We start from the raw sequence: 15,772 nt of genomic DNA on the forward strand, positions 1-15,772 counted from the left end.
AGTGGTCACTTTTGGAATTAACACCTCGTACATTTGCATTTTCATATGCAATTGCATTCTTATTTTTTGCATTTGCTTATTAATTTATTTTCCTATTGTTGTTTTTTTTTTCATTTTGTTACCTTATTTGTACTGACTTGTTTTTACATTGTCAATATTGCATGATCATGGCATAATCAAAATGTGTCGATTTGTGAGTGGTCAGTATAGTAGAAGGTTATCATGATTGACAAGGGGTTTTGTGATCAAGCAGACTATAAAACAGATAAGAAATGGCATCCTAAGAAAGCTTCAAAAATAGTGGAAAGATATGCACCCGAAGATTGCATGACTGAGGAAGAGCAAAAGGAGATAAGAGTGATAAAAGAGTAGATGCACAGGATGATGGATAGGATAGATGCTTTGTCCAAAGGAAGAGAGACTTCTATGACAGAAAATAAAGAGCTCGACGAAAGCAACCTTGAGGTGTCAAATATGCAAGAGACTACTTTAGAGCCTGCTGATCCTAGCCAGTATGAGAAGCCACGCACAATCATTGTTCGTATCAACAATATATTTGGAAACACCAAGGAAATAGTGGAAACCGTAGAAGTTCATAAGAATGAAAAGAAGCCATGTAATCAAAACTCGTTGGTGTTTGATAGTCTACTCCCCACATCAGCGGCATTAAAGCGGAAAATTCCAGTCCAACCCAAGTCGAGAAGTGGCTCTCATTTTGATCCTATCCCAATATCATATAAGGAGTTGTATGATGCACTGTTAGAAGCACGAGAAGTGGCCCCACATTATTTGAAGCCTTTGCAACCTCTGTATCCAAATTGGTATGACGTCAATGTTCGTTCTGAATATCATGTCGGGGTTCAAGGACATTCCATTGAGAATTGCACTGCCTTCAAACATCGAGTCCAATATCTTTTCGATCATGAAGTTTTGGAGTTCGAAATAAAAGGTTGATTGGGTTTGGTGATTGATTATCTAATTAAGCTAGAGCCGAAAGTGTTCAAAGGTAAGGGTATCAGGGAGGACATCCAAGAAGATAGTTTGCCAAGATATGAAGCTCAGATTTGTCATTTAAGGAGCGAAAATGGGATAGTTTTCAAAGGATCAGCCAAGCCTTTAAATTTACCGGCATAGGAAATGTCCCAGAGGAGTGGATAGCAGGGGTCGCTAAATTAAAGAATGATGGTGAACTGTGGAGAAAGAATTACAAGGTGCATGAAGGTCAAGCGGATAAGTTTTCTTATGATTTATATATTGCAGAGAAAAGGTGCGATACAACTATCAATGATTTGGGTAAATATCAAGTTGAAAATCAGACATTGAACCGGTCATTTGGCAATATGGAAATTTCATGTCAACGCCACAAGCAAGAGGCTGACGCTGAGCTAGAAGCCACTAGAGCCAAGAACAAGAAGTTGATGAAGATGGTGGATAATTGTAGATATCTTATGCAAGAGTTTCATAACCATAATGACTTTCTTACAAGGAAAAATCAACAGCAGTGTCTACAACTCCAAGAATCGGCACTCAAGATAGAGAAAATGGACAACGTCATGAAAGAAGCTATAACCCAAGTAAGAAGTGTGGCTCACAAATTGGTTGATTTAGCTGGGTTTGTAAGAGCATTGAATCATATTGAAAACTCAACCCCCGAGCATGAGTGGAAGTTAAAATGGCTTTTGAAGGAGATAGAAAAGCTAGGAGTGGAAGCTGTCCATTATCTGTAAAAGTTTGTTTGATGTACCGAAACCTTTGTGTTCAATGAAAGTTGTTTTAAAGATGGTCACTCTGGAATGACACCTTTTGTACTTGCATTTAGCATTTGCATTTGCATTGTATGTATTTATTTAAGCATTCTTTATGGATTAATTATGAAAACTTGGAAATAACTTATGGGAGGTTATGTGACAGTAATAACAAGATCATTCATTCATACCACTTCCTCATCATCATGAACAAATAAATAGAAGCAATGGAGCAATCTAATGAGAAATCACAAGATCAATTGCAAGAACAGTTGGTCGGGTTACAATAAGATACGAGGAATCAAGCATTGGGTTTTATACAAGGCGCATCAAATCAAATGATTCAGGTATTGGTACCACAAGTGGCTAGTAAAGAGAAAATGGAGGATAAAGGAAATCAATCTCACCAGACTGGTACATCAAGAGCGATAATTTTCCCTGGAGCATCTAACTCAAACTCAGGAATGAGCCTCATCAATTTTGAGCAATTTGAAGACGAATTCAAGTGGTTGAATGAAGCCATTAAAGATATGAAGGTTGTTAATGCCTCTCACAAGGAGTTAGAAGGTAGAGAACTCAGTCTGGTCCCTGATTTGGTCATCCCACATGAATTTAGGGTGCCTAGCTTTGAAAAATATGATGGCACTAGTTGTCCCCTAATACATTTGAGGATGTTTTGTACAAAGATGGAAGGGTACTTAAATAATGATAACTTGCTGATTCATTTCTTCCATGATAGTCTTGCTAGTTCAGCTATAGTATAGTATAACTGGTTGAACAGAGAACATATGAAAACATGAGTCAACCTAGCTGATGTTTTTCTGGGGCAATATCAATATGTTAAAGGCTTAGCCCCAAAACGTCATGACCTTAAAAGGATAAGGATGAAAGCTATTGAGAGCTTTAAAGAATAAGCCCTAAGATGGAGAGGGGTGACAGCACAAGTTCAGCCTCCTTTGTTAGAAGAAGAAATATCATATATGTTTCACGATTCTCTCCCAGCTCCTTTCTTTGAGTTAATGCTGGGAAGCTCAACAAATGGATTTAAGGATCTTATGCTGGCTGGAGAGTCAATTGAAGATACAATCAACAAAGGAAACTTGAAGGTCACTTTCAAACGTCCAACCGTCCAAGATGGAAAAGCTGATAAGGTGAATGAATGTCACGTCCAGAGCTCCCATAGCCGTAAAAGGAAAGGGGAAGCAAGTTACTCGAGTCGTCCAAAGAAAGTCCCAAGATCAAAAAATACTTTGAAAGTGTTCCAAACTTCTATCTCAGATTTGTATCCCCATTTGGTTAAAGGTCAATACCTCACATCGAGGCTAGTGAAAGTGCATCCATACCCTTCTACTCACAGCTATGATCAAGATAGTGTCTGTGATTTTCACTTGGAGGTATTGGGGCATTCTACGAGAAATTGTAGACCGCTGTTGAAGAAGATAGAGATGCTTGTGGAAAATGGGACGTTGACACAAGAATTGGTGAAACAATAGATGACGAGCTCAAGTGGGGCACCAGAGCACAATATGTAGCACCCGATCAAATCAAACACCACTGCATCAGAGGAATAATGGGGCATCTTAACTGCGCAAAAATCATTTCATTCATCATGAAACTTTATGTTGTGTGCAACATCTTGTTTGAAAATGTTTTTTGGACTTTCTCATCAGTTTTTGTAATGATATTTAAATGAATTCATGTTACTTTAAGGATGGTGAACATCGAATCAAAATTATGACTTGAACTTCTTTGAATATCAATTGAATTAAAAGCTCTCTATTGATTAGAGTTATAAATCTTTGACAAAATGACAGGGTTGAAACCTGATAAAACAAGGACCTTGACCATATCCCCAGAAGATACAATCGAACACCATACCTTTTTATTGCAGGGACCGATATAACATTCTTCTATAATAAGGAAATGAACCATAGGCTTGGTATTCGGGTATGCATAGGAGTGGACACATGGGGTATCTTTTGTGTATGATATTACAAAACTGTCTAGACCATACTTTTGTTGACGACGTTCGATGATGATTATGATCTTTATGGACAGAATAGTCGAGTAGGTGAATCTAGTTTAGGTCAATTGCTTGGAAATTGAACTCTAACGATGAGATTTTCTGACTTTCATCAACACCTAGACTATGACAGGTTCTTCTTAACAAGCTTAAAAAATTGAATCCGCATACCCAACAATATATATATATAATATATGTGTATACAATAAAGTTAAGCTATTCCGCTAAGGCAATTGGTCATAGAGGAAACTCGAATGCCCTGGCTTTATGAATAGATTATATTCAAACCATGACCTTGATCGGGTACCTGGCAATTCGGTGTATGCTCCACTGTGATTGTCAAGTCAAAGACTTTGTGATGAGATGAATCCTTCAGCTATCCTGATAAAGGCAAATTACAATAAAGCTGATTTCAGCTAGCCAGAAAATGGAAAATTAAATCAATTTTATGAATAAGGAGTTTCGGTAAAGATGGACTAAGAGAGTTAAGGAACACCTGTTATAGTCAATTTCACACGAGCACTCAGAAATTTCATTTTTAGACCGATATTTCTCCTCTGCCTTTGTTAGAGGAGCTTATGAATCTTGAACAAATGAAAGATTTCAGAGAACTGAAATGGAAGTGTTCTAGAAAGTCTAGTAATTTATTATGCTAGTTTTATCATTTTGTCTGTATCCGATTAAAATACCTAGCCAAGAAAGAAAGGCATGTTGCGATATTCACAATGATCAAGAAAGAAATAACATTCCGGTGGTCGAAACCTTAGAAAATAGGAAGCCAACCTGAAGCCAACCCCTCAATTTTGACACTTGTCAAAGAGCTATAACCCTGAAAAACATTAAAGAGCTATTGATTCTTTTGATATTTGGTGAAATCATGTCTATGATTTGATTTGATTGCGAGCCTGAATTAAGGGGCAATGTTTTATAAAATTTTCATTCTTTGATCTTTGAAATAGGATAAAGAAGAAAAACATTTTCAAACATGACAGTTCAAATGTAAAAGGTCCTTGAAGCTGGTGAGGCTCATTATGCCTCCATTGGAGAAGAAGAATACGCAATTCTAGGATATGAAGCATTCCGTAATCTTGAAGCAGATGGTCCGAGAGATTAGAACGGATGAATGATAGAACTAGAAACATTTCCTTGTGACGTTGTCAGTAACCGATCAAGAAGGAGATGACCTCATTGTTCAAAAGGGGCACATATAACAACTTGTATAAAATGCATGATATTTGGTTAGAAAAATTGATAACTTCTTAAGTGTTTATGGCAACATGCAGAGAAGCCCTCAAACTATTTGACAACACTATTATGTAGTGACACCGGAATGAGAACATTCATGTTAAGATATGTTGGGGCACGACTGAACCCACATTATGTTGAGATGATAACTTTCAGACCAAGGAGACATGAAGAATGAGCCTTACAATTTGAGGTGATGGGTCATTTTGAAGACTCGTGCTAGTATAAGATAATGTGGGGGCACGACTGAACCCACATCATGTTGAGATGACAAGATTCAGACCAAGGAGGCTTGAAGAATGTGCCTTACAATTTGAGGTGATGGGGCATTTTGAAGGCTTGTACCAGTATAAGATAAGGTTGGGGCACGACTGAACCCACGTCATGAAGAGAAAACAAGATTCAGACCAAGAAGTCATTAAGAATGAGTCTCCCAACTTGAAGTGTCAGGGGTAGACCTTGAATTTGAGCAAAGCTTATCTTGTAAAATAAAATAACTGAGCATTGATCAATGGAAGAGTCCTGGAAGAACAACTCTGAAAGCGAATTTGAGCCAATGACGAAAATGGGGCAACACATTCATATTCATGACCATAGCAAGAAGTTGAGAGAGAAAACGCTTTATCCAAAATAAAGATAGAAAACGAAGACGACAAGAATATAGAAGAAGATCAGAGAGCTCTTTCAAATTGCAAATTAAAAAATTGTGAGTTGCTACACGGGTATATGAAGTAGACCCAGGAAAGAGTGATCAAGTAGAAGAAGACTGAGTTTGCCACTTTGAAGGAAAATGAAGATTTAATCGACATTTATGCATTCATGAGAACATCATTTGCATAAAAGATAATGCATTACATTGATACATCTAATTGCATTCGTGTTTCATGCATAAACACATGATTTTGAAAAGTCTTCCATTGGAAAGAGAAGATGTTAGATGTTCAAATCCTAAGTTGAAAGGAAGATTTCAAGCCTCAAACGTAAGGAGTTGCGTTTAGAGAGGCATACCCTGAAGAATTGAGAGGTCTAATCCACAGAAGAAGCATTACTCTGAAGTGATAACCATCAGATATAGAAGAAAAACAAAGATTTTTGTGTATGAAGAAGTGAATCGATCGATTGGAAGGACTTACACACATGAGATTGGGGCAAGTCAATCTTAAGCCTTCATTTGAGAGTACTGAAGCAAATAATCTTAACCCTTCACTGGAGAGTAGTGAAGCGATCCATTTGAAGCCTTCACTAAAGAGTAGTGAAGCAATCATCTTAAGCCTTCACCGAAGAATGGTGAAGCAAATAATCTTAAGCCTTCACAGAAGAGTAGTGAAGCACCATATTAAGCCTTCATCGAAGAGTAGTGAAGCAAATCTATCTGTAAGCCTTTAGAGTAAGATCATAAGTCCTTCAGGCCATCCATAAGACCTTCGGGTAGGATGTTTTCACATGAATTTAAAAATGAAAAAATGATGTTTTAAGAGGATGAAATTTTTGAAAACTAAGAATGCAATTTTCAAAATTTCACAATTTATAAGTCCTTCGGGCCATCAGTAAGTCTTTCGATCATGATGCTTAAATCCTTCGGGTCATCTGTAAGCCTTTAGAGGAAGATGATAAGTCCTTCGGGCCATCAGTAAGTCTTTCGAGCATGATGCTTAAATCCTTCGGGTCATCTGTAAGCCTTTAGAGCAAGATGATAAGTCCTTCGGGCCATCCATAAGAACTTTGGGTAGGATGTCTTTAAATGAATTTGAAAATGAAAAAAATGATGTTTTAAGAAGATGAAATTTTTGAAAACTAAAAATGTGATTTTCAAAATTTCACAATTTATAAGTCCTTCGGGCCATCAGTAAGTCTTTCGAGCATGATCCTTAAATCATTCGGTTATCTGTAAGCCTTTAGAGCAAGATGATAAGTCCTTCGGGCCATCCATAAGACCTTTGGGTAGGGTATTTTCACATGAATTTAAAAATGTCAAAAATGATGTTTTAAGAAGATGAAATTTTTGAGAAGTAAGAAGGCGGTTTCCAATACTTCGCACTATATAAGTCCTTCGGGACATCAATAAGTCTTTCGAGCATGATGATTAAATCCTTCGGGTAATTTGTAAGGCTTCCGAAGAGTAGTGAAGCAAATCCATCAATAAGCCTTCAGAGCATGATGATTAAGTCCTCCGAGTTATCTTAAGCCTTCACCAAAGAGTAGTGAAGCGATCAATCTTAAGCCTTCACCGAAGAGTAGTGAAGCAAATCCATTTTAAGCCTTCACCAAAGAGTAGTGAATCAAATCAATCTCGAGTCTGATATCCTTTGCAGAAATAGTGGAGCATATCTTTTATCAAATTTTAAAGCACGAAGATGGAACTGGACAAAAACTGGTTGTCTTTTTCGTCTTTGCCCTATTATTGTTAACGCAAGAATGGGCAAAGAGGGGTAGTTGTTGACACCCATTTTTGACCGGGTTTAAAAAATATTATAAATATTAATTATATATTATTATTATTATTATTATTAATGTTACATATTATATTTTATAGGCTCAACAATTACCCAGAAGCCCAACAAGGCCCAAGACCGAGTTACAAATATCAACCCAAATACAAGATGTTGGTTCGAGCCCAAGACCCGGATCCAGACCCGATTACAAGACCCGCCAGCCACCAGAAATGCGTTTGTGCTTCACTGCTGCTCCCATCCACGCGTATGAGCCACCTTCGATCATGCCACAATTGAAGTTGATACTACACAAATCATCTACAGTCAACCAAAATCACAACCAAAGTCAAGAAGAAAGCAACTTAATCCTTTAAAATCTGGGATTTCCACCATCTTATCTACCTAATCCAACCATAAGTCAAGGTATTTAGTGAAGAAAATGAAGATAAACTCAGGGTAATTTCGAAGAAAAGAAAAGATGAAAAAAAGAGGATTCGGAGGAATCAACCAAAAAATCAACAACAGAGGGAAATGAACCAAATAACAGGCAACCATTCGAAAGGAAAAACCATAAATCAACTGGAGAGCAAACGGGGGGTTTCGATCATCAACAACAGGGGATTTCATCAACATAGAGAAAGAAAAGCATTGTAACAAGTGTAATTCCCTATCATTTTCCAAAACAATAAATGTTATCTTTGAGGCATTCATTAAATTTTTTTATGGTTCCTAGTGCATTAACAGTGTGTGTGTGCTTATTTCGAAATGAATGAAAATATAAAATAAAGCCTTTCATTTCTTTTTTGCACAAAGAGTAATACGCAATTTTTTCTACCATTCTCCTTTATTTTTGAAGAATCAAATATCAAGGTTTTTTATCATTCGAACCAAGCAAGAAATAAAAATGAAAGAGATAGATTTAGCTTTGTTACCTTAGGCGGTCAAGTCCTGTGGCAGTTGAGGTAAGGAGTGCCACCATCGTATGGTGGTCGGTCGAGCGTCGGTGAGCAGTGTATTCCTTGGAACATGGACGTTATTCGAAAGATTAAGGGAGAGAATGATAAATAAAAAAACAATTTAAAAAGGGGAGTTTAATTGTTTACCTGGTGGTTGGTCTTCTTGTCGGTGTAGTATGGCCTCACCGGAGTGAGTGTTGTCGAAGTCGTCATTTAGGGAGGCTCTCGACAGTTAAGGGTAGCAGATAAGAGGCCGATTTTAATCTTGCACGTGTTGATTTAGGAAGTTGTGGGTAGAAAAAAGTTTGGTTTTTAGGTCTAAGTCTAGCTTTCATTTAACCCAACCACCTATTGTGGTGGTCATAGCATTAGTTGGCCGATTTATGGCCTAAAATGGTGGTAATTTTCTATCAAGGGTTATCGTTGAAAAAGCAGGGTTCTTTAGGGTCGTATAGTTTTTTTAGTTCATCTCTGCAGAACCCTTCGAAGCTCAGGAGTAGTGGAAGTCCATGGTGGCCTCGATGAGTATCTAGTCAGAAAAAAGAAGAAAGGGACAGAATGGAGAAGGAGAAGATAATGGCGCATAGGATTTTTTTTAAGGAAAAGTAAAAAGCAAATGAAATTAGGTTTAGTTTTTTACTTTATATATTATATATATTAGAAAAACAAAACATATGTATTTCAGTGGATTAATTTGTACGCATTTTGTACATGGGATAATAGTGTGTGAAATCCTTTAGTTTTAGACATGTTATGTTTTAGTTCTTCAATCGAATCTTTCATGTTTTTATTTTGGTATTCATATTTAAGTGTTTGTCTTTCTAGTCTTAAGTTTATGGTTTTGTTCATTTTATGATTGTTATTATATTTGGTCTGTAACTTTGTTACTTTATGATTTAATTACATAATATGTTTAATTAAGGTACTATTCAATTTACATTTTGGAAGTCTAACTTCATTATTTGTTATTTTCATCCTTTTTGGCAGTATTAAGTTTAAGATTAGGCTTTTTACAGTATATTTAAGTTTTATTTTTAAGTAGTGACATTTATATTATTGTTTTGTATGGGGTATGTGCATTTTTTATGCATGTATGTATTATATAATTATATTTTATTTTTAGCTTTAAGTAAATGAGATTAATATTATTTTTTAGTTAAAATGGCAAATTTATATTCTTTATCATTTAATACCTAGTTTAAATAATTTACTTAGTTTCTTAACTTTACATTTTTAAGTGTTATGTTTCCTTTTATTTATTTTAGTAACATTGATGTATTGTATATTAATATATATATATATATATGGTATAACACGTGAAAATAAAATATGTATATAATTGTTGGTAGTAAAATAACATTGCATGATATTTCAATCATAATATTTGTTTAATTAATTTTTGCATTAACATCATGTTGCATAATATGTATGATAGCTTTACGTGCATTACTTGATCTAACCACATAATTGGATTAAGGGTAATATCCTTTTAATTTAAAAATATTAAAATGGTTTTTCTTAACTTACAGGAAAGTTGTTCTTGACGATTTTAAATTACAAGTGTATCCCGTCATTGTCGCTAAAAAATTTTGATTCTTTACTTTAAAATTTGGGAGTGAAAGAAAAAGAAATGTTCGACTATTTAAATTTGTTGAGAAAAGGTCGTTAGAACTGACCGAAAGATCTGGTCTCAATATTTTTAAATAATCGAATATTCTTTATCTTTCAAATGACTTGGTAATTTTAATTTAACATATTTCGTTGCTTTTGAATGTAATAAAATTCACATTCTTGTTGTTTTAAGGGATCAAAAATTAAATTAAAGTTGAACTTGTAAAATTCATTGCAAAGACGTTAATTAATCGATTAGGTACCGATTTAGGGCGTTGTGGGGTGCTAATCCTTCCCCACGTGTAATCGACTCCGGAACTCATTTTCTGGTAATGCAGACTCCAATTTATTGTTTTAATTAAAATTAATTTTTATTTAAAATGACAAAACGGTTTTTGGGTGCCCAATCACACCCTAATCAAAGATTGGTGGCGACTCCTGGAACCGTATGTTTTTTTTATTGTAAAGGAATTTCCAATTTTTTTTCGAAACGAGAGTTTTCTAAAATCACATTGTTTTTAATTAAAAATTCAATCGTAAGAAGAATAATTAAAAATGACGTGTTTTCATAATCTCGTTCCCTCGCTCTTAAGAAAAAGACTGCTTCGGCACAACGTTTTCTATTTTCTAAGAAAATAAAAATAACATATATTTTATAGAACGAAACGAACCCAAAATATTTTATAATTACACTCTTTCTTCTTTTCTTTTCTTTTCTCCCCTCTAAGCATTAGTATTTTATATGCACGCTTGTCAAGATAAAGAAAACTCAACTTGATTCAAAAGGTCAATTTTTTTTTACTTGATTCTATTTGAAAAAATTCTACTCAAACTGACTCGTAATTTTATAAACTCGACTAAAAAAAAATTTAAATTCAAGTTGAGTTGTAAAATAAAACTAGAATAACTAAAATAGTAACTTGAATAACTCAAAATTTTTAATAATTGGTATATTAGTTTTTAAGTTTAAGTCGAGACACTCAACTTTGTATGATATATGCATATCACATATGAAAAAATATGTGTATTGTATATGGTTATAGAATATTGTTTAAATTGAAATAAAATAATATCATAATATTATAAATATTTATAATTAAATTTAAACAAAAACTCAAACAACTCGACTCAACTTGAATTTTATAAACTCGACTCATAAAAATTTCAAATAAAATTTAAATTTCTCATCAACTCAAATAACATAATTTTTTTTTAATTCGACTAAATCGAACGCGGCCCCTAACGCTTGCATTGACGTTTTCCAAATCAATTGGAAAAGACTGTAAATTTGAAATCATACGTTTTCTACTCTTATTTGTTTGCCGGTTCAAGATTGACGACTCTTTTTCCTTTATATTTTAAAAATAAATGTCTTCTTGTTTGGTATAGATTCAAAGAAAAACAATGTCTTCATCATCACTATATTTATTGAATGTCATTCAAATTAATAGTAATTCGTCATGTGTGTTTTGCCTTACCTGCCGTATTAGTTGACAATGACGAGAAAATCCCAACAAATCCGTCTATAAAATGTCAAAGTTATTGAATTTCTCGGTCGTTCCTGCCTAAGTTTCTATCTTACATGTCACAGATACGAACCAAGTGATTTTAGTGATAAAAATATTGTTGTTATTCTTTGAGGTCATGGATTCGAGCACCATCAATATCGGGAGTGTGAACCTTTAATGTCAAATTATTGAGAGTTATATTTAAACAAATATTATTTTTTACCTACCTAGATTAATAAAAAAATCAACTAAATTTCCTAGAAAAAACAGAAAATGGTAAATATTCTACTTTTGTCCCTTTAATTTCTAAAATTTCATGATATGATAAAATTATATTTTATCCATAAATGATAAAGTTATATTTTATCCATAAATGATAAAGTTTCAATTTGATATTTTATTTTTAGAATAGGAAATGAGCCTAAGTAAATACATTAGGCATGTCCCGGACGGACATGGGGGGACCAAACATGTCTCGCGTAAGAAGGGCAACAATAGTTGGAGTTGCAGAGTCATATGTAGTTAGCAAGCCAGAGCTATCACCTTCGATCTTCGCTAAAAAGTATGCAACCATGTTGGCCTCACATCGAATGAGTTTAAAATCAACAAACCAAGCACGATTTAACAGCACGCTATCTCTCGAACTAAGGAATATGGATTGTTCGAGGATGCATTTTAAGCAAACCATAGGCATCCGAGCTATCCGTCTAAAGTTGAACCTTCTCAAAATCGTTATTCCGTCCTAGCTTTACTCCTTCAAGAACACACCAAAGTTTGGCCATTATAACAAAGGCTGAACCTAGCTGTTTGTTGAATCCCATTAAGAAGCTGCTATTATGATCCCGAATGGCTCCCCTCGCTGAAACGTCTCCCTTATTACCAACAGCTCTATTGGTGTTGACACAGATCCAACCATTAGGGGCTAGAGACCATTTAATTTCCATTCCTCTTCCATTGTTAGATGAACCAGTAGTATTTCTCATTTTAGTGACTTGGTTTGCAAAGGTCAAATTTTGATGAAGAAGAGAATCTGCAGTGGAACGCTTACCTTTGAAAATTTTGTTGTTCATTCGCTTCTATGTGTTCCAAATGAGAGAAGTGAACAAGATATTCCAAGGGATATCAAATTTTGGATGCGGTGTCTGAATCTTTAAGTTCGTCGCTATCCAATCAGCAACCTACAGGTTAAAGAACCATGAAGCATTGAGACCATGGAGGAGGTCAGTCCATATATTCTTAGCTACTGTGCAATCACGTAGGATATGAATCGTAGACTCTTCAATCGCACTACAAGATATGTAAGAGGGATCATGAGCGTCTCTTACAGCGGTTAACATTAGAGAGGATTCTATCTCATATTGCTAGCTAAAGAAAACACCGAATTCGTTCCAGAACAGAAAGCTATCAAACGGTTTTCCACATTAAATCAGGCTCGTGTAAAGAATTCTTGGTCAGATGGAGATGAGCGCTCTTGACCGTGAAGCACCAGTGAAACCATGATTCCAGAAATATTTATCTTCACCAGCTGAGTCATTAGAAGTTCTATCTGATACTACAAAATCCTTGACAAGGGAAAAATCTACATTGGTGAGAGGGGATTTCTTTCAAGCATGAAGAGGTCCAAGTTCAGGGATCCAGAAATCGTGCCAAAAGCTAATGAGAGAACCGTCACCAATTGACCAAGCAAAATTCATCCTGAAATGTGGCCAAACATTCCCAAGTGACCTCCAAAGAGGATAGCAGCTTGTTCTATTGATTGAAGCAAGCACAAGCTCGGTCATCTTGTACTTCTCACGTAGAAGACGAACCGATAAACGGTTCGGAGAGTTTATCTAAGCATCACAAAGCTTCATGTGAAAAGCGAGATTATGGTCTCGTTGTCTTCTAATACCCAAGCCTCTATGATTAAACGATTGATAGAGAGAATTTCAATTAACAAGAGGGAAAGACTTGCGTCTTGCATTTTCTCCCTAAATGAAGTTTCAGATTAACATCTCAATATATTTGTAGACAAGTACAGGAAGCAAACATGCCTGCATGAAATAAGTGGAAATAACATATAGGGCATATTTTGCTAGTGTTAGTCGACCCATAAAGCTAAGCGTACAAGTCGACCAGTTGTTCAATCTTGAGACGATCTTGTCAAGAATGGTGTTATGGGAAACGATGAAGTAGGGTTCATGAAAGGGGAATTGGAGACGAGGGGTAAAAAGCTAGGGATTGAGAAGAGATTGGGAATTTCAGTTGATGCTCACGAACCGGGTACTATGTATGAACCGGGTACTGAAGCCCAGACACGAGAAGGCCCCATTAAGGATGATACTGGATAGCAGCAGACCAAGGAGCATGCGGGCTTGACATCAGCAGCCTACAATCCACCTGCACAATTAGAATATTACCGTTAAGATTGTTAGTCCTATAGAACTATTTTATGGCTGTCTATGTGAGAGAGAGAGAGAGAGAGAGAGAGAGAGAGAGATTAGAATGTAAATATATATAAAACATGTACCAGAAGAACAAAATCCGTCGACCAGGGCTCCACTATTATTAGGTAGTGACCAAAAATCGTCCATGGGCCATCAGAGAGAACTTTGAGATAATAACTCCTTGAAGCAAATTTTATCATATGGGATGGTTTCCAAATATTGTGGTTGCGATTCTGGAGCGTATTGTAGTTAACTTTTCACCCCAAGGCCTTGACAACAAGATTGCGTACTCTCCCGAAGAAGTTGATATAGGGAATTCCATCGATTTCTCCCACGGATACATCATCCACATAGAGTTTAATATCTTCATCATCTAGATCTTCAATGTCGCTATGAGAAAGACCTTCTGTGTTACCCATGATCATATCTTTGTAGGAGACCGGTTGCTTGGGGGGAGTGGATCATCACAATCCATAGGCGTAAAAGAAGGACACAAATGGGAGTCTGGAGGATCTGATGGTTGGACATCACGACGTCGAGATATTCCTAATGTTTATCTCTTTAAAAAAATCATATTTTAACTCTTTAAAAAATTTCATCACAATCCATAAGCTAACTCTTTAAAAAATTTCTAATATACACTTTGCTCCTAAATTCTTTTGGCATAATATCAAAAAATATTCATAATGTTTGACTGAACAGTCATTTTAACCCTAAATAATTTTTTGGAGCATTTTAGTCACAATGTTTTATTTTAGGATAAAAAGACTTGTAACGTGTGACTAAATAATCATTTTTTCCCTTATTTTTTTTCTTTTGAGTATTTTGGGCCCCCCCTAATGTTTTATTTTAGGGCAAAAGACCCATATTTTAGAGTATTGATTGTTTATTGACTAACGATTTACATTAACAGAGGTGCCTTTTTGTCCCAAAATAAACGTTGAGGACCTGAATGTCCACAAAAATAAAATAAAAATTAAAGTGACTATTTAATTAAATATTATGACATTTTTTTGTCATTATGCCAAAAAGTTTCTACCTTCGTTACAAAAAAAAAAAGCAAATTAAATAAAGTCAAGATTTAACTTAATTTATACAATCTTTCTCTACAATTTAGATTTTGGTTTTTTTATAATTTCTGATCCTCAATTCTTGAACTGATATTGTATATAAGACATAACATCAAAAAAGTGCTTCTAATCTTTAAGTAAATAATATTTTTTTAGTATTTTAACCCCAATATTTTATTTTATAGCAAAAATACTCATTTGTAGGTGAAAACCGTTAGTTAACAAATGCTAAACACTAAAATATAAAGTTTTTTTTGCCCCGAAATGAAATGTTGAGAGCTAAAATATTCTAAAAAAAAGAATGGAGGGATAAAGTGACTATTTAATCAAATATTAAGGGTTTTTTAGCCACAAAACAAAACGTTGGGAACAAAATCACTATTTAGTCAAAGATTAGATATTTTTTTGACATTATGCCTTTATCTTAATAAAACAAAAGCAATTTAGAAAAGTATATATGAGCCTACATGTAAACTCATGGGAAGCTTGCAAGGGGTGCACTGAATCTTGAATGAAAAGGAAAGCATGTCTCCTGTTTCTTTATTCCTATTAAGGAAAGAAAACGGGGTCCGTAAATCTGATGGTATCAATTCATCCACGCAATACCCACACAAGCCTTTAAAGCCACTCCATGTCCAACCCTAATTACTAATAATCCAGCCTTATTTAGAGATTTAAAGCACAAGGACGGATTTTTTTAAAGAATTTTTTTACTGATTAAGTGATTATTGTTATTCTTTGAAATTTTACATTCGA

The 15,772-nt window shown here is 35.0% G+C and overlaps 1 long non-coding RNA gene across 1 annotated transcript; it reads right to left on the reverse strand.

Annotated features, from left to right (window-relative positions):
* Window positions 1-7,555: 7,555 nt before the first annotated feature.
* On the reverse strand, window positions 7,556-8,939 carry LOC120160103. The gene is made up of 3 exons (XR_005519409.1): window positions 8,549-8,939; window positions 8,378-8,463; window positions 7,556-7,763 (listed from the first exon to the last, which is right to left on the reverse strand). It is a non-coding gene; the product is annotated as an uncharacterized LOC120160103 (long non-coding RNA).
* Between the last annotated feature and the right edge of the window lie 6,833 nt (window positions 8,940-15,772).

This window comes from Hibiscus syriacus, unplaced genomic scaffold (genome assembly GCF_006381635.1).
Source record: "Hibiscus syriacus cultivar Baekdansim isolate YM2019G1 unplaced genomic scaffold, ASM638163v2 tig00111390_pilon, whole genome shotgun sequence".
In the NCBI taxonomy this organism is placed as follows: Eukaryota; Viridiplantae; Streptophyta; class Magnoliopsida; order Malvales; family Malvaceae; genus Hibiscus; species Hibiscus syriacus.